We start from the raw sequence: 18585 nt of genomic DNA, 5'->3' as shown, positions 1-18585 counted from the left end.
GTTCTTCTGTACTTCTTTCCATACCCCCTGCAGTAGAAATAGCTGTAAGGAAGCGAGGCTGCTGACCATATACGCAAAGGAATGGAGATACCCCAGTTAAAGAACAAGTACAGTTGTTTAGCGCAAACTCTGCCAGCGGCAGGAACTCTGCCCACTGATGAGCCTTTTTGCTAGCAAACAACCGTAAATATTGCCCTGAATCCTGGCTCTTCCGCTTAGTCTGACCATTAGTTTGAGGGTGGAATGCTGACGAGAAGGAAAGTGACGTTCCCAGGTTTCTACAGAAGGCTCGCCAAGATTGTGCAACAAACTGAACACCGTGTTCTCGGGAACCCCATGTAGACGAATGATTTCTTTTACAAAAATCTTGGAAAATTCTATCGCAGAAGGTAGCTTCTTTAACGCCACGAAATCTGCCATCTTTGAGAAACGGTCTACAACAACTAGGATAGTGGTGAACTTCTGAGACTCAGGTAGATCGGTGATAAAATCTACCGATAAATGTGACCACGGACGAGAAGGCACCAGTAACGGTCTCAGAGGCCCCTCCGGATGACGACAACGACTTTTACCGCGTGCACAGACAGAGCATCCCTTAACAGACATCCTTTCCATTACCAAGAACGACAGATTCTCAGAATGGAGAACACCCACAGTGAACTGTAAAATGGGAGTCCTCCATTGTACAACACCTGCCGATAGAGGGGTGGAATCAATACTAGTGAAGCGTATGGGAATTTTTAACGCCAAGAATTCAGTCATCAGAGGTCTAACAAAACTTAAACTAATCAAATTGGCGGCCACCTACGAATCAATAAAAGCTTGACCGGACCGCTTGAAATTCCAGAAGCCAATCTGACAAGGCACCAACAACTTAGGGAGTATGTGTGATACTAGGCGATCCTCCCAAAAATCGCCTATGATCTAAAGTTTTCCGCCAGTTCAGACTGATGTTGTAGACGCTTCTGAGGACAGGTCACTACATGATGTCCGGCTTTCCCACAATAGAGGCAGAGGCGATGAGTCATTCGGAACCGTCACCATTCCTCGGGACTTAGGTGATCCACTTCCATAGGCTCGGCACCAGAAGTTGGCATGGGAGAAGTGGGAGCGGGTCTGCTGGATTCCCTAGCCTTACGGGCCTGATGTTCCTCTTTTCTAGATCTGAGCCTCCTGTCTGCTTTGACCGCCAGTTCCATCTCATCATTAAGTGATACAGGAGCGGGATAAGAAATGAGTAGATCCTTGACCGCGTCAGACAGACTCAACAAAAACACGTCTTTAAGGGCGCTATCGTTCCAAGAGGTTTCATCTGCATACTGTCTAAATTTAGAGCAATAGGGTTCTACCCACTGCTGCCCCTAACATAGAGACATGAGATGAGATAGCGCCAACCCCGCATGGTCCGGCTCATCAAAAATACCTCCAAGTTCACGAAAAAACTATTCAACTGACTGCAGGTAAGCCAAACTCTTGGGTAAGGAGTAGGCCCATATCTGGGCGGGACCCCGAAGTAAGGACATAATCAATCCAACTTTCTGTAATTCTGAGCCGGAAGAGCAAGGCCACACGTGAAAATACAATCTACATGCCTGCTGAAAAACAAAAAACTTGCTCCTCTCCCCTAAAAATACGTCAGGAAGAGGACACTTGAGCTTGGGAATACAAGGGGCGGTAGAAACATGCACTAACTCCCGCTGCTCTCGGGTCACCATATGACCGGACAGATCTTGGATCACGACCACTAAATCCTGCAACTGACTTGCGAGGGTACTCATGGCCTCCTTTGGAGAGCAATTTTAAGGGCCAGTTATTATGTTATGGCATACTACCCTTGATACGCCAGCCCGCGTGCCCTAGATCTCACCCACAACCCCACAACCCCTGTCCCTGCCTGCTTGCCTCCACTCCTGGCTAACCCCATCGGGCAACTGAGCGGTGGTCCCTACTCTCACTAGGGACCAAAAAGGGATACTGGCGTACCTGGATGGAAAGGGTAGAATACCAACAGAAAAGGCAGATGTAATTAACCAACACAAACAATACTAAGCAGAACTGAGGCAGATGGAAAAACCTGGCGACAATAGTAAAGTATAGCAGACAAGATGACAGAGGCAGGAGACCAACAGAGGCAGACTAGCTAGCACACTGAGGGAAACCAATAACTGGCAGTGATTGCAAGTCTCTGCCTGTCCTTCAAACAAAAGCCTCCATCCAGGGGCAGAGAGAAGGAGACAGCCAACTCCCAACAGAACATAATAAAAGGGAGCTCGTGCACGGCAGCTGCACTCACAAGTGCACGCGCACGGTGCCACGCGCCACCAGCACCACGCCGCCTACGCCAGCCAGGCACTCGCGCCCCCGGCAGCCGTACAACAAGCTGAGGGATGAGCCTCGACCACGGGACCCCGCACATCGCCGCCCCGGGAGGACCAGCAACTGCCGCATGGTGACACTGCTGTTTTGTAGACTCTCTGACCCAGTTATTTTAGCCATCATACTTACCCATTTTTCCTGCTTCCAAAGCATTAACTTCATAAACTAACTCTTCATTTGCTTCCTAATATATTCCCACCTCTTCACAAGTGACAATGCCATGAAATAGTCAATTCACCTGTCAGTGGTTTTAATGTTTTAGCTAATCACTAATATATATATATATATATATATGTGTGTGTAGTGGCCTGAAATTCCTATGTCTGTCCCCTCCATAACTGTCTTGTAGTTGTCTCACATGTCATGTCTTCAGTGTGGATGCCCTGTGAAAATTGTCTTGTCATCAGTTATGTGTATTGCACAGCTGCAGCATGCAAGAGGTTAATGTCTGTGAATGTATGGAATATGTCTGAAAAAGGTAACCAGTTGTGTTGTCATGTGAGTATGCACGTTATCTATGTGAGTGCAAGAAGAGAGGGAAAGAGTTCCATTTTCTTCAACAGTTGGGTGTGGAGAGAGAGTGTCGGCAACATGCAAGTACCTTCAACCCTCATGTGGTGAAGAATGGAAGAGGAAGAGAGGTTTCCCTGATGGTCTAATGCCAGGATTCCTACCTTAAGAAAGAGAGAGAGAAGAGAAAAAGGTTCCGCCATGCAGTGTACTGAAACTGTCAGCAAGTGAGTGTTAGTGGAGTGTTTTGTCCTCCTCCGGAGTGTGTAAGTGTCCAGGAGCGGAGTCATACAGATAACTTTACTGTAGGCCCAGTGTCATCTTATGTCTTTCTCCCTGACCTCCTTCATTTGTTCTCCTGCACTGGTGTGTGAAATTCCCACAAAGAATTGTGAGTGTATATCCAGATAATCTATCTGCAAGTAAAGTTCCAGTTGTTGACCTTTCCAGCAACTGAGTTTCTCAAGTTAACTGTGTGTTGGCTCTCTTATTTTTTCCAGTCGGATATCCTACGGAGTAAGGAACGGTGGCATCACCCGTGACAAGAGTCTTTCAGTCCACTACACTATTTATTCAGGTAACCGCTGCCCTAGCGTTGCCTGGAGAGGCCTGTCAGTGCCTTGACCGAGTGTCACAAACGCTTCCCCGTGCCACTGTGACATCCATAACAGCTACACCGCCATCTCCTCAGTGGTGTGCCTTGTGCCTCGATCGCTGCATATATCCTACTAGTGGCTAGAGGGAACTAATCATAGTGGCTCAAGGACAAGCACTAAGTTACCAGATCTATGGAGGAAGGGATCTACCACAGTAGACAGGATCCAAGGTACAGACTGTGCCAAGAGGCCACAGAAACAGTCCAACATATAATGGCAATATACAAGTAGGAACAGCATACACTGAATGGAACAACCAAGTAGTGGAAGTTGTGTACAGGAACTTCTGCCCAGCATATGGGTTAAACCCTCCCACAGAATGTTGTGAAGAACAACAGAGCTAACTAAGATCCTGTGGGATTTTCAAATACGAATGGACAAACAGGTACTGGCCAACTGACCAGACATTGTGGTAATTGACAATTACCAGAACAGCAGTGGTGATAGACGTAGAAGTACCAAGCAACAGTGAAATCAGGAAGAAGGAGTATGAGAAGCTGGAGAAGTACCAGGGCTTGAAAGAACAACTACAGAGGTTATTGAAAGTGAAGGCCAAAGTGGTCCCAGTGGTGGTAGGAGCACTTCGGTAAGTAACTCCTCAGCTGGGAGAACGGCTCCAGAAAATACCAGTAACATCTGAGCACACTATCAGAATGTAATACAGGGAACAGCCAAGAGTCTGCATAAAACCCTCAAACTCCCAGGCCTTTGGTAAAGGACCAGAGGTTGAAGAAGACACATGCCATCTACAGGGGTGAAAAAGTTCTGTAGATTTAATTCACTTTTATTTTTTACACTTTCTGCAGGGCTCCTGTGTAGTTGATGGTAAGAATAGAGCTGCAGACTGTTGTTTTTGTTGTCAAAATACTATACCATTGACAAAAGCCCACAAGCAACTATAAATATACTGAAGGTCCTTTTACACTGACTGAGAATTGGCCAGTTGTAGCAAGCACTAAAGCCTATCTCTTGGTGCTTGTTCCATGGCATTTACACAAGGCAGGTGAATGTCTTTCTGGGGATATAGGATGGTTAATACAATCACTTGTTCCTATACTATTATGATTAGTCAGCTGCACATCTCTCTGTTCACAAAGGAAGATGTGCAGCCAACGAGCGAGCTAAAAAGCCATGGTCAGCCAACGAGCAATCATTTGTTCATTCAATTTGGTCATGGTTAATGGTGTCCTCAATAATGAGAAATACCGGCAGATACATATCCATCACGCAGTACCATCAGGGAGGTATCTTATCGGCTTTAAATTTGTTCGGCAGCGGGACACCAACACCAAACATACAGCCAGTGTCATTAAGAATTATCTTCCACGTAAAGAAGAACAAGGAGCCCAGGAAGTGATGACATGGCAGAGCCGGATAAAGGCCGCCTGCAGACGAGCGGGTCGGATCCGGCGGCGAGAATTCTCGCCGCGGGACCCGACCCGAGCGCCTGCAGAGACGAGCGCGTACTCACCCGCGCCCGGTGGCCCCGGCTCTTTCATGTGCCGGCTGCCGGGCAGCCGGCGCATGCGCAGACCGGAGCCGGCGGCCGGGTGAGTGACGTTTCTGTGCGGGGCTCGCAGGGCCCCGCACAGAAATAGGACATGCCGCGGCCGTCTGCATAGGAGTGCGTATTGTAATGCACTCCTAAGCAGGCTTTTAGTGGCGGAAATCCCGCGGGAAATCCCGCCGCGGGATTTCCGCCCGTGTGCAGGCGGCCTAAGGCTTTGCTGGCCCTAAGGCACATTTTGATAGGTGGCCTGAAAATACAGGTATTAGAGATAAATAAATTTGGAGTGCTAGTTCCATGTTTGGATAGGCATGATTAACTGCAGCAGTGTGCAGCTTTTGAAACATCACCTGGGCACTTCCAGTTGGTGCTATTTCATCTGGTCTCTGCTCTCTATATCTGAAATATAAATTAACGAAATTCTGCTGGGAAATCAGAAGACTAGAACTCCAAATACACACCAACAAGTCTTGAAATACCAACATCGATATCTTCATCAGACATGGAGTCATATTAAGTCAAAACACCAAACCTCTGCAGCACCATTGAACATGCCTCAATATTAGAGATGAGCGAACGTGTTCTTCCGAGCTTGATATTCGTGCGAATATTAGGGTGTTCGGGATGTTCGTTATTCGTAACGAACACCATGCGGTGTTCTGGTTACTTTCACTTCCTTCCCTGAGACGTTAGCGCGCTTTTTTTGGCCAATTGAAAGACAGGGAAGGCATTACAACTTCCCCCTGTGACGTTCAAGCCCTATACCACCCCCCTGCTGTGAGTGGCTGGGAAGATCAGGTGTCACCCGAACATAAAAGTCGGCCCCTCCCGCGGTTCGGCTCAGATGCCGTGTGAGTTAGTGAGGGACAGTGCTGTTTGTACCGGAGCTGCTGTAGGGAAAGAATTGGTAGTTAGTGTAGGCTTCAAGACCCCCCCAAAGGTCCTTATTAGGGCCACTGATAGCTGTGTGTTGGCTGCTGTTAGCAGTGCCATTTTTTTTCCCCTCAAAATCGGCTCTGCAGAGCGTTGCACCCGGCATTAGGGACAGAAGTGCTGCATAGGCAGGGAGAGTGTTAGGAGTGAGTGTAGCCTTCAAGAACCTCAACGGTCCTTTCTAGGGCCATATTTATCCGTGTGCAGTACTGTCCAGGCTGCTGTTAGCTGTGCTGCATTTTTTTTGGGCTTCTCAAAATCGCCTCTGCAGAGCATTCCACCCTCCATTGATACTGCAGGGAAAGAATTGTATAGGCAGGGCCACAACAGTTATTATTCATTGAATATACGCAGTGCTGCCTTTTGCTTGTAAAACAAGTGAAAATAATTCTATTTGTCCTGCCTCTGTCCGTCCTAAGGGCGGTGGACACGTGTCGGCTGCGTGTGCAACCTGTAAAAATCATACGCACCCAGCTACGTTTTACTCCTGGCTTCGCCATTTGCTTTCCTTAATTGGGAAAAAAAATACCTGCTCTGCCACAGTTAATAACTCTGCTACCCTCACGTTCTGTGACACATTAGCAGGAAAACAGCACAGTTATTAAACTTCTCATGTTCATAGAATATACGCAGTGCTGCCTTTTGGTGCAAAAAAACGGAAAATAATTCTATTTGTCCTGCCTCTGTCCGTCCTAACGCCGGTGGACACGTGTCGGCTGCGTGTGCAACCTGTAAAAATCATACGCACCCAGCTACGTTTTACTCCTGGCTTCGCCATTTGCTTTCCTTAATTGGGAAAAAAAATACCTGCTCTGCCACAGTTAATAACTCTGCTACCCTCACGTTCTGTGACACATTAGCAGGAAAACAGCACAGTTATTAAACTTCTCATGTTCATAGAATATACGCAGTGCTGCCTTTTGGTGCAAAAAAACGGAAAATAATTCTATTTGTCCTGCCTCTGTCCGTACTAACGCCGGTGGACACGTGTCGGCTGCGTGTGCAACCTGTAAAAATCATACGCACCCAGCTACGTTTTACTCCTGGCTTCGCCATTTGCTTTCCTTAATTGGGAAAAAAAATACCTGCTCTGCCACAGTTAATAACTCTGCTACCCTCACGTTCTGTGACACATTAGCAGGAAAACAGCACAGTTATTAAACTTCTCATGTTCATAGAATATACGCAGTGCTGCCTTTTGGTGCAAAAAAACGGAAAATAATTCTATTTGTCCTGCCTCTGTCCGTACTAACGCCGGTGGACACGTGTCGGCTCCGTGTGCAACCTGTAAAAATCATACGCACCCAGCTACGTTTTACTCCTGGCTTCGCCATTTGCTTTCCTTAATTGGGAAAAAAAATACCTGCTCTGCCACAGTTAATAACTCTGCTACCCTCACGTTCTGTGACACATTAGCAGGAAAACAGCACAGTTATTAAACTTAGATTATTCATTCACTAGAGGCAGTGGGGCCTTTCGTTTTCAAAAAAGGGAAAAAATTATATTTGGCCTGCAGTCTTGCGCCAATTTATTAGCTGCCTGTGAAATCAAATCACTGGTAATACAGCATGCTGAGGGGTAGGGGTAGGCCTAGAGGACGTGGACGCGGCCGAGGACGCGGAGGGCCAAGTCAGGGTGTGGGCACAGGCCAAGCTCCTGATCCAGGTGTGTCGCAGCCGACTGCTGCGCGATTAGGAGAGAGGCACGTTTCTGGTGTCCCCACATTCATCGCCCAATTAATGGGTCCACGCGGGAGACGGTTATTAGAAAATGAGCAGTGTGAGCAGGTCCTGTCCTGGATGGCAGAAAGTGCTTCGAGCAACCTATCGTCTACCCGCAGTTCTGCGCCGTCCACTGCTGCCAATCCGAATCCTCTGTCTACTGCTCCTCCTTCCTCCCAGCCTCCTCACTCCACTACAATAACACCTGCTCAGGAGCGGGAACACTCCCAGGAACTGTTCTCGGGCCCCTGCTTAGATTGGGCAGCAGCGGTTCCTCTCCCACCAGAGGAGTTTATCGTCACTGATGCCCAACCATTCGAAAGTTCCCGGGGTCCGGGGGAAGAGGCTGGGGACTTCCGCCAACTGTCTCAACAACTTTCTGTGGGTGAGGAGGACGATGACGATCAGACACAGTTGTCTTGCAGTGAGGTAGTAGTAAGGGCAGTAAGTCCGAGGGAGCAGCGCACAGAGGATTCGGAGGAAGAGCAGCAGGACGATGAGGTGACTGACCCCACCTGGTGTGCAACGCTTACTCAGGAGGACAGGTCTTCAGAGGGGGAGTCAAGGGCATCAGCAGGGCAGGTTGCAAGAGGCAGTGCGGTGGCCAGGGGTAGAGGCAGGGCCAGACCGAATAATCCACCAAGTGTTTCCCAAAGCGCCCCCTCGCGCCATGCCACCCTGCAGAGGCCGAGGTGCTCTAAGGTCTGGCAGTTTTTCACAGAGACGCCTGACGACCGACAAACTGTGGTGTGCAACCTTTGTCGCGCAAAGCTCAGCCGGGGAGCCAACACCAACAGCCTCACCACCACCACCATGCGCAGACATATGATGGCCAAGCACCCCGCAGGGTGGGACGAAGGCCGTTCAGCGCCTCCGGTTTGCACCCCTGCCTCTCCCCCTGTGCCCCAACCTGCCACTGAGATGCAACCCCCCTCTCAGGACACAGGCACTACCGTCTCCTGGCCTGCACCCACACCCTCACCTCCGCTGTCCTCGGCCCCATCCAGCAGTGTAGTTCAGCGCACCGTCCAGCCGTCGCTTGCGCAACTGTTGGAGCGCAAGCGCAAGTACGCAGCCACGCACCCGCACGCTCAAACGTTAACCGTCCGCATAGCAAAATTCATCAGCCTTGAGATGCTGCCGTATAGGGTTGTGGAAACGGAGTCCTTCAAAAGTATCATGGAGGCGGCGGCCCCGCGCTACTCAGTTCCCAGTCGCCACTACTTTTCCCGATGTGCCGTCCCAGCCCTGCACGACCACGTCTCCCGCAACATTGTACGCGCCCTCACCAACGCGGTTACTGCCACGGTCCACTTAACTACAGACACGTGGACAAGCACAGGCGGGCAGGGCCACTACATCTCCCTGACGGCACATTGGGTGAATTTAGTGGAGGCTGGGACAGAGTCAGAGCCTGGGACCGCTCATGTCCTACCCACCCCCAGAATTGCGGGCCCCAGCTCGGTGGTGGTATCTGCGGAGGTGTATGCTTCCTCCACTAAAGCACCCTCCTCCTCCTCCTCCTCCTCCTCTGTCTTGCAATCAAGATGTGTTAGCAGCAGCATGTCGCCAGCAGTCGGTGTCGCGCGGTGTGGCAGCACAGCGGTGGGCAAGCGTCAGCAGGCCGTGCTGAAACTACTCAGCTTAGGCGATAAGAGGCACACGGCCCACGAACTGCTGCAGGGTCTGACACAGCAGACCGACCGCTGGCTTGCGCCGCTGAGCCTCCAACCGGGCATGGTCGTGTGTGACAACGGCCGTAACCTGGTGGCGGCTCTGCAGCTCGGCAGCCTCACGCACGTGCCATGCCTGGCCCACGTCTTTAATTTGGTGGTTCAGCGGTTTCTGAAAAGCTACCCACGCTTGTCAGACCTGCTCGTAAAGGCGCGCCGGCTCTGCGCACATTTTCGCAAGTCCCACACGGACGCTGCCACCCTGCGCACCCTGCAACATCACTTTAAGCTGCCAGTGCACCGACTGCTGTGCGACGTGCCCACACGGTGGAACTCTACGCTCCACATGTTGGCCAGGCTCTATGAACAACGTAGAGCTATAGTCGAATACCAACTCCAACATGGGCGGCGCAGTGGGAGTCAGCCTCCTCAATTCCTTTCAGAAGAGTGGGCCTGGTTGGCAGACATCTGCCATGTCCTTGGTAATTTTGAGGAGTCTACCCAGGTGGTGAGCGGCGATGCTACAATCATTAGCATCACCATTCCTCTGCTATGCATCTTGAGAAATTCCCTGCAAACCAAAAAAGGCAGCTGCTTTGCGCTCGGAAACGGGGGCGGGGGAAGACAGTATGCCGCTGGATAGTCAGGGCACCCTCCTGTCCATTTCTCAGCACGTACAGGAGGAGGAGGAGGAGCATGAGGAGGATGAGGAGGAGGGGGAAGAGACAGCTTGGGCCGCTGCTGACGGTACACCGGCTGATTGCCTGTCATCCTTTCAGCGTGTATGGCCTGAGGAGGAGGAGGAGGAGGAGGAGGATCCTGAAAGTGATCTTCCTAGTGAAGACAGCCATGTGTTGCGTACAGGTACCCTGGCACACATGGCTGACTTCATGTTAGGATGCCTTTCTCGTGACCCTCGCGTTGCACGCATTCTGGCCACGACGGATTACTGGGTGTACACACTGCTCGATCCACGGTATAAGGATAACCTGCCCACTCTGATTCCCGAAGAGGAAAGGGGTTCGAGAGTGTTGCTATACCACAGGACCCTTGCGGACAAGCTGATGGTAAAATTCCCAGCCGACAGCGCTAGTGGCAGAAGGCGCAGTACCGAGGGCAAGGTAGCAGGGGATGTGCGTAGATCGAGCAGCATGTACATCCCAGGCAGTGCAACAGTCTTTAAGGGCCTGGCCAGCTTTATGGCTCCCCACCAAGACTGTGTCACCGCTCCCCAGTCATGGCTGAGTCGGCGGGAGCACTGTAAAAGGATGGTGAGGGAGTACGTAGCGGATCGCACGACCATCCTTGGTGACGCCTCTGCCCCCTACAACTACTGGGTGTCGAAGCTGGACACGTGGCCTGAACTAGCGCTGTATGCCCTGGAGGTGCTTGCTTGTCCTGCGGCTAGCGTGTTGTCGGAGAGGGTGTTTAGTGCGGCTCGGGGAATCATCACAGATAAGCGTAGCCGCTTGTCAACCGACAGTGCCGACAGGCTAACACTCATAAAGATGAACAAAGGCTGGATTTCGCCAGACTTCTGTTCTCCACCAGCGGACAGCAGCGATACGTAAGCAATACGTAGGCTGCACCCGCGGATGGAAGCTACGTTCTCTCTCACCATCCAAAACGGGGACATTTCTGCTTCATCAATTTGTGTCTAATATTCCTCCTCCTCCTCCTGCTCCTCCTCCTGAAACCTCACGTAATCACGCTGAACGGGCAATTTTTCTTAGGGCCACAAGGCTCACTCAAATAATTTTTCTGAACAATTTTTATAAGTTTCAATGCGCTTAAAAGCGTTGGAACTTTAACTTGAACCAATTTTTCGTTACACTGGGCTGCCTCCAGGCCTAGTTACCACTTAAGCCACATTAACCAAAGCGATTAATGGGTTTCACCTGCCCTCTTGGCTGGCCATGGCCAATTTTTGGGATGTACATTAGTACTGTTGATACAGCAATTTTTGTGGGCCCTCGCCTACAGTGTAATCAAATTAATTTTTAGCCCACCTGCATTACAGCTGACGTTACCTCAGCTGTGTTGGGCAATGCAATGGGATATTTCTATGTACCGCTGGTGGCTTCCTGGCACCCACCCAGGCAGTGGGTCAACAGGGAGTTTAACCTACATGTGTCCACTTCTAAAGAACACCAGTCTGACTGGGGCATGCAGTGTGGGCCGAAGCCCACCTGTATTACGCACGACATTACTACCTCAGCTGTGTTGGGCAATGCAATGGGATATTTCTATGTACCGCCGGTGGCTTCCTGGCACCCACCCATGCTGTGGGTCCACAGGGAATTATAAATGCATCTGTTTCCACTTATAAAGAAACCCAGTCTGACTGGGGCATGCAGTGTGGGCCGAAACCCACCTGCATTAACCCTTTCCAGTCCACTGTGTGACCTGTGAAGACATTAGGGTTTAAGGCTGTACAGCTCCATTGTTGGTAGACGTCCGTCTGGGTTCTCTTACTGTATATTGCCAGCCTCTCTGCTGTCGGAGCCTATCCTACGTGTCAGCTCATGCAGTACTGGCTTTAGCCAGCATATAGCGCCGTTGTATAACGGCAGAAAAAGAGTAAGCCCCCTAGGAAAACCATATACAAATTGGATTGGAAAGGGTTAAGCACAACATTACTACCTCAGCTGTGTTGGGCAATGCAATGGGATATTTTTATGTACCGCCGGTGGGTTCCAGGGAGCCACCCATGCTGTAGGTGCACACGGAGTTTTTAATACATCTGTACACTTCTAAAGAACCCCAGTCTGACTGGGGCATGCAGTGTGGCCCGAAGCCCACCTGCATTAAGCACGACATTACTACCTCAGCTGTGTTGGGCAATGCAATGGGATATTTTTGTGTACCGCCGGTGGGTTCCAGGGAGCCACCCATGCTGTAGGTGCACACGGAGTTTTTAACACATCTGTACACTTGTAAAGAACCCCAGTCTGACTGGGGCATGCAGTGTGGGCCGAAGCCCACCTGTATTACGCACGACATTACTACCTCAGCTGTGTTGGGCAATGCAATGGGATATTTCTATGTACCGCCGGTGGCTTCCTGGCACCCACCCATGCTGTCGGTCCACAGGGACTTCACAATAGGGAGTTGTACCTGCCTGTGTCTATGAATTAAAAAGCCCGGTCTAACTGGGGCATGCAGACACCTTGACAGAATGAATAGTGTGTGGCACATAGGTTCCCCATTGCTATGCCTACGTGTGCAGCTCCTGATGGCGGTGGCACAGGATTCTATTTCTCATTGCTTCTGTACAGCATTGTGGGCTATCGCCCTGCCACTTTTAAAGAGGGTCGCTGCCTAGCCGTGCCAACCCTCTGCAGTGTGTGCCTGCGGTTCCTCCTCATGGCAGACGCACTTCTAAATAGACATGAGGGTGGTGTGGCATGAGGGCAGCTGAAGGCTGCGCAGGGACACTTTGGTGTGCGCTGTGGGGGGGAGGGGGGGGTTGGTCAGCATGTAACCCAGGAGAAGTGTCAGTGGAGTGTCATGCAGGCAGTGATTGTGCTTTGTGGGAGGTAGTGTGGTGCTTAGCAAAGGTATGCCATGCTAATGAGGGCTTTTCAGAAGTAAAAGTTGTTGGGAGGGGGGGGGGGGGGCACTCTTGCCGCTATTGTGGCTTAATAGTGGGACCTGTGAACTTGAGATGCAGCCCAACATGTAGCCCCTCGCCTGCCCTATCCGTCACTGTGTCATTCCCATCACTTTCCTGAATTGCCCAGATTTTCACACATGAAAACCTTAGCGAGCATCGGCGAAATACAAAAATGCTCTGGTCGCCCATTGACTTCAATGGGGTTCGTTGTTCGAAACGAACCCTCGAGCATCGCGGGAAGTTCGTTCCGAATAACGAACACCCGAACATTTTGGTGTTCGCTCATCTCTACTCAATATGTTTTTTCAAAAAATAATTATCAATTTTTTTTTACTTTATTTTTTTGTGGACTGGATCTTGGGCTGGCCCTAAGGTGCGTGCCTTATTTGCCTAATGGTTAATCCGGCACTGTGACATGGCCACCAGAAAGCTCTGATCTCAACATCATCAAGATAGATGAAGAGACAGAAGGATTTGAACATGCCTACACCGTTTGGAACTGTGTTACTTACCTCCCTGCCGAGTTCCTTCAAAAACTGTGTGCAAGTATACCTAGAAGAATTGATGTTGTTTTGAAAGTAAAGCGTTATCACACCAAATATTGAGTTAATTTAGATTTCTCTTTTGTTCAATCACTTTGCATTTTATTGACAGAAATGAACTACCATGTTTCCCTGAAAATAAGACAGTGTCTTTTATTAATTTTTGTTCAAAAATGTTTAGCTTTTTTTTTACATGTATAGCTGCCTGGACACTATTTAAATTGACTTTTTTAATTAAAGGGGTTGTCCCGCGCCGAAACGGGTTTTTTTTTTTCAATAGCCCCCCCCCGTTCGGCGCGAGACAAACCCGATGCAGGCATAAAAAAAACAAACCGTCCAGTACTTACCCGAATCCCCGCGCTCCGGCGACTTCTGACTTACCTTGTGAAGATGGCCGCCGGGATCTTCACCCTCGGTGGACCGCAGGGCTTCTGTGCGGTCCATTGCCGATTCCAACCTCCTGATTGGCTGGAATCGGCACACGTGACGGGGCGGAGCTACGAGGAGCCGCTCTCCGGCACGAGCGGCCCCATTCAGAAGGGAGAAGACCGGACTGCGCAAGCGCGTCTAATCGGGCGATTAGACGCTGAAGATTAGACGGCACCATGGAGACGGGGACGCTAGCAACGGAACAGGTAAGTGAATAACTTCTGTATGGCTCATAATTAATGCACGATGTATATTACAAAGTGCATTAATATGGCCATACAAAAGTGTATACCCCCACTTTGTTTTGCGGGACAACCCCTTTAACTGTTAGCAGGGCATAATTTTTGAGTAGGGCTTATATTTCAAGCATCCTCAAAAAGCCTGAAAAATCATTTTGCATCCTCAAAAATTCTGGAAAATCCTGATATGTCTTATTTTCAGGGTATGTCTTATTTTCAGGGAAACAGGGTATTAACAATTCTGTTTTTAAAAGCATTTTAACTTTGCAGCATTTTTTCTACACCTACCTAAAACGTTTCCACTGTGCTATAATTTTGATATTATGTATTGATTCTGTTATATAACATCTCCTGCACTGAGTTATAGAGCTTGGATAGTGTTACATTTTGATTTATACTAAGATAAATAATAATATATAATATCATACAAAGCTGACTTTATTACACCTCGGAGATGTAAGATCTGTAGATGGACCACCTGTGATTTAGCTGTGACTGGACTTTGATCTCTACAGTGACCAGGTTTGGATATTATTGTCACAGTAGGGATATAAACTATAGGGGTTCACCTAATTGGAAAGTACCGTTAGCTAATTGGTTACTCTACTGCTTGTTCGCTCCCACGACCCTTGAAGGTCACCGTCAACATTGCTGGAAGTCAGTGGTGTCATCAAGGAGGTCAAAGGTGATTCTTAGCCTCCCAATTGGTTTGGATTAGATCCAGACCTTGATTTTGAATCTATTGCCTTTAACTGGGTAAAAAACAGAGAAAAAAAACTCTTTTTTTTTCTCCAAGAAACTATAAAGTAATTTGATATAGTTCGCAAGAGAAAACTACAATGCGGCGCTTTAAAACTAATTGCAATTGTATCAAGTTCACATTTAACTGGCCCACGCTTAAACAACATGACATGCTACTCATATTGTGCAGAGGTTTATGAAGATCAGTGGGGAGGGTTGTCATATCCATTTTCATGGCTTTGGCAATATTGCTACATGAAAGTAATATTACAAAAGCTACTGCTAAGCTTCTCTCAACTTTTCCACAAATGCTTTTGTGAGTTCTCCAAGCAGCAAGAGAAAATGCTTACACCCAGGAAAATGAGCACGCTGTGTAAGATGATACACAATATCTCTATACACTTCTTAATTCCCCCAGGCCCTTTCCTGAACAACTCCGAGGAGTCCCAACTCACCCACCCTGTCAGAATGCTGGGATTACTTCTGTGTCCATCATGACCCAGTGTCATCCATAATATTGTTTATTGCCAGGCTGGACTCAATGAAAGAGATGTCACTTTAGTAAAACTCACTAGACTAGTACACTTTGTTGGTTGCTCAGTATTCTAGCCGGGTTCAGTGTTTCTCTTCATAGCAGCTGTGGGCGCATTCACGTCATTTTCAACATATGTTTGAAAAGAGTTACAGACCACCAGTAATGGATTTAATGGCTAAAGTCTCTGTAGGTGTGTGGATTTAATCTACAATCAGAATTGCTCTCCACGGACATGCAGCCCCCGTTTACATGATACTGGGTGGATCAGAGCAATTTGCACTGGTGAGTCAGCTGAAGGATACTATTCTGCATTACTTCAGAGCTTATGCTAAATTCATTTGTTGAGGTTCTTGTTAAGTCTTCAACTATTTAAGTAGTCAAAGTTTTCAACCAAAATGTATGCTGTCGGCTATATTATACTTACACGTCTCGCCAGCCACGTTGGAGGAGAGGAACCAGGGTGACATCATGGTGTCAGCATCTTTCCCCAGTGATCCTTCACCGATGCATAGTCAGTTAATTTCAGAGCTGGACACCGCCTAGGTCACTTTTCTGCCAGTATATAGAGGAAGTAGTTGACTGGGAGGTGTGTATTCCAACTGACCAATCAGCGTTAGTTTGTACATTTATTCCAGCCCCCCCCCCCCCCTCTTAGTCTGAAGGTTGTTTCCTGGTCAAGTCAGCAGCTTATGGTCCAGTCTTGTTTCTCTGCTCAGATAAGCGCTGCCTGACTTTCTAACTTAATCTGGGGTGTTGTTACATCTAGCTCCTTGTAAATTTGTGGTAAATTTACTTGGATAACATCTATATCCTGCCACATTTCTTGTCACCAAATAGGAAGAGTCAGAATGCCCTCAGGTTCCTGAATTGTGGTCGCCCTCATCATTGCAGGCACTCTGCTTTTAGGTAAGGTCTCCTTACATTAGTAAGTTAGGGTTAGATTCATCATTTCTCCACTTTTTTGCTTTCCCTTTATACTAATAGCATACCCCACTAGTAGGTGATAAAAGTCTATCTTTCTAAAAGATAAAAGTCTAATCCCTTTAATTACAGAAATGTTAGTGCCAGCTCGGCGGAGTAGTCTTGAACAAGCCATCGCCAGAGACCCAACTATTGAGTCTTCCTCAGAAAGTAAACTCAATTATAGATGTAACATAGTTTAAGCTGACTATGATAGCATATCTGTGACAAGTTGCCTTATCTTGAAAGGGTTGTGTGGAACTTTTTCTAATAGCAATCACTCCTCAGGATTGGTCATGAATAGCTGATCAGCAAGCGTCCGCCATGTGAGATCCCCATTGATTGGTGATCTTCCGGCTTGCTGTCAGTGTGGACAGAAGCTGATAGCACTGCCTATATTGCAGTGGCCCTGTTTGGTACTGAGGACACAGTTCCCATTAATTTCATTGGGACCTGTGCCTGCAGTACCAAAGAAGTCCACTGCAATATTGACAGTGCTAACTGCTTCCAGTGCTGTCGACACTGACAGAAAGCCAGGCAATAACAATGTCTGTTCAGATCTGTTGGGTCATCAATAAAAAAGTCCAGGTCAGCCCCTTTAAACCAATGAAGAACTATTATTATTCCATAACACTGGAGTTCACTATGCTGGGAGAACAATTTAATAGGAGTTACAGGAACAGCATAAAGTTGCAACCTTGGCAGCCTCGTAACTTCCAGTGAGGTGGTCAGGAAACAGCTGGGGCATTCCCATCTTAGCTATGAAACAATGAGATGGGAATACCCTTTTAAGGGCTTATCTGAGAGATACAATGATGCAAAGACACAGTGTATGTTTTTACCCACCTACAAGATAATGAATAAATCATCATCATTTAACAGAGTTAGTAGAGTTGGATCACTTGGTCAGCATCCTTACAAATAAGGTCTCTCACCCTGAAGGATGTGTCCTGAACTGCATGGCACAGAAAACCATTGATTTAAATAGGTACTGTGTAATGCATTATTTCCCCTGTAGGGGTGCTACAGGGAAATTGAACATTTACTACTGAGTATCACCACAGGTGATTGATGGGGTCCCAACAGGAGGATACTTTGTGACTTGCTTATTGTTAATGGGCCATTCTAAAAATGACATCTCTGCACCCTTCCTCCAAAACATCACCGACTGTCTGTCCGCTGTCTCTAACACCATGTCCTCTCTCTACCTAAAACTAAACCTCTCTAAAACTGACTTACTGGTGTTTCCACCCTCCACTAACCGACCTCATCCTGACATCTCCATCTCAGTGTGTGGCGCCACCATAACTCCTAGACAACACGCCCGCTGCCTTGGGGTCATATTTGACTCTGATCTCTCTTTTGCCCCCTACATCCAATCTCTGGCCCGAACATGTCAGCTGCACCTCAAGAACATCGCAAGAATCCGCTCTTTTCTCACTGTGGAGACGTTAAAAACGCTTATTGTCGCCCTCATCCACTCCCGGCTCGATTATTGCAACTCGTTGCTGATCGGCCTCCCCTGCACCAGACTCTACCCTCTCCAGTCCATCCTGAATGCGGCAGCCAGGCTCATCTTCCTGTCCAGCCGCTACTCGGACGCCTCTGTCCTGTGCCGGTCACTGCACTGGCTGCCCGTTAAATACAGAATTCAATTCAAACTCGCTACCTTCATCCACAAAGCCCTCCACAGTACAGCGCCACCCTATATCGCCTCCCTCATCTCAATCCATCAACCAGCCCGGGCTCTCCGCTCTGCTAATGAAACCAGACTGAGCGCCCCTTTAATTCGAACTTCTCATTCCCGCCTCCAAGACTTCTCCAGAGCAGCACCGGTCCTCTGGAACGCACTACCAAAGGCTACCCGAGCAATCCAGGACTCGCAGAACTTCAGGCGTGCTCTAAAAACGCACCTCTTCAGGGAGGCATACCGCATTCCCTAAACAAACCTCTCTGTACCCCCCCCCTGATAACATGCTCCCTGACCTACTGACTGCAATCCCTGCTAGCCATCATAAACCGCTCCTGCAGTCACACCGTTTCTGCCGTCACACGGCTAAATGTCTGACCATTGTCTATGTGTATAGCATCGCTCACTCTCCACCTCGCCATACTGTGCACATCTCCAGCCCCTTTACCCTCTGTAT

Source organism: Eleutherodactylus coqui, chromosome 2 (assembly GCF_035609145.1).
Source record: "Eleutherodactylus coqui strain aEleCoq1 chromosome 2, aEleCoq1.hap1, whole genome shotgun sequence".
In the NCBI taxonomy this organism is placed as follows: Eukaryota; Metazoa; Chordata; class Amphibia; order Anura; family Eleutherodactylidae; genus Eleutherodactylus; species Eleutherodactylus coqui.
This window is presented reverse-complemented; position numbering follows the sequence as displayed.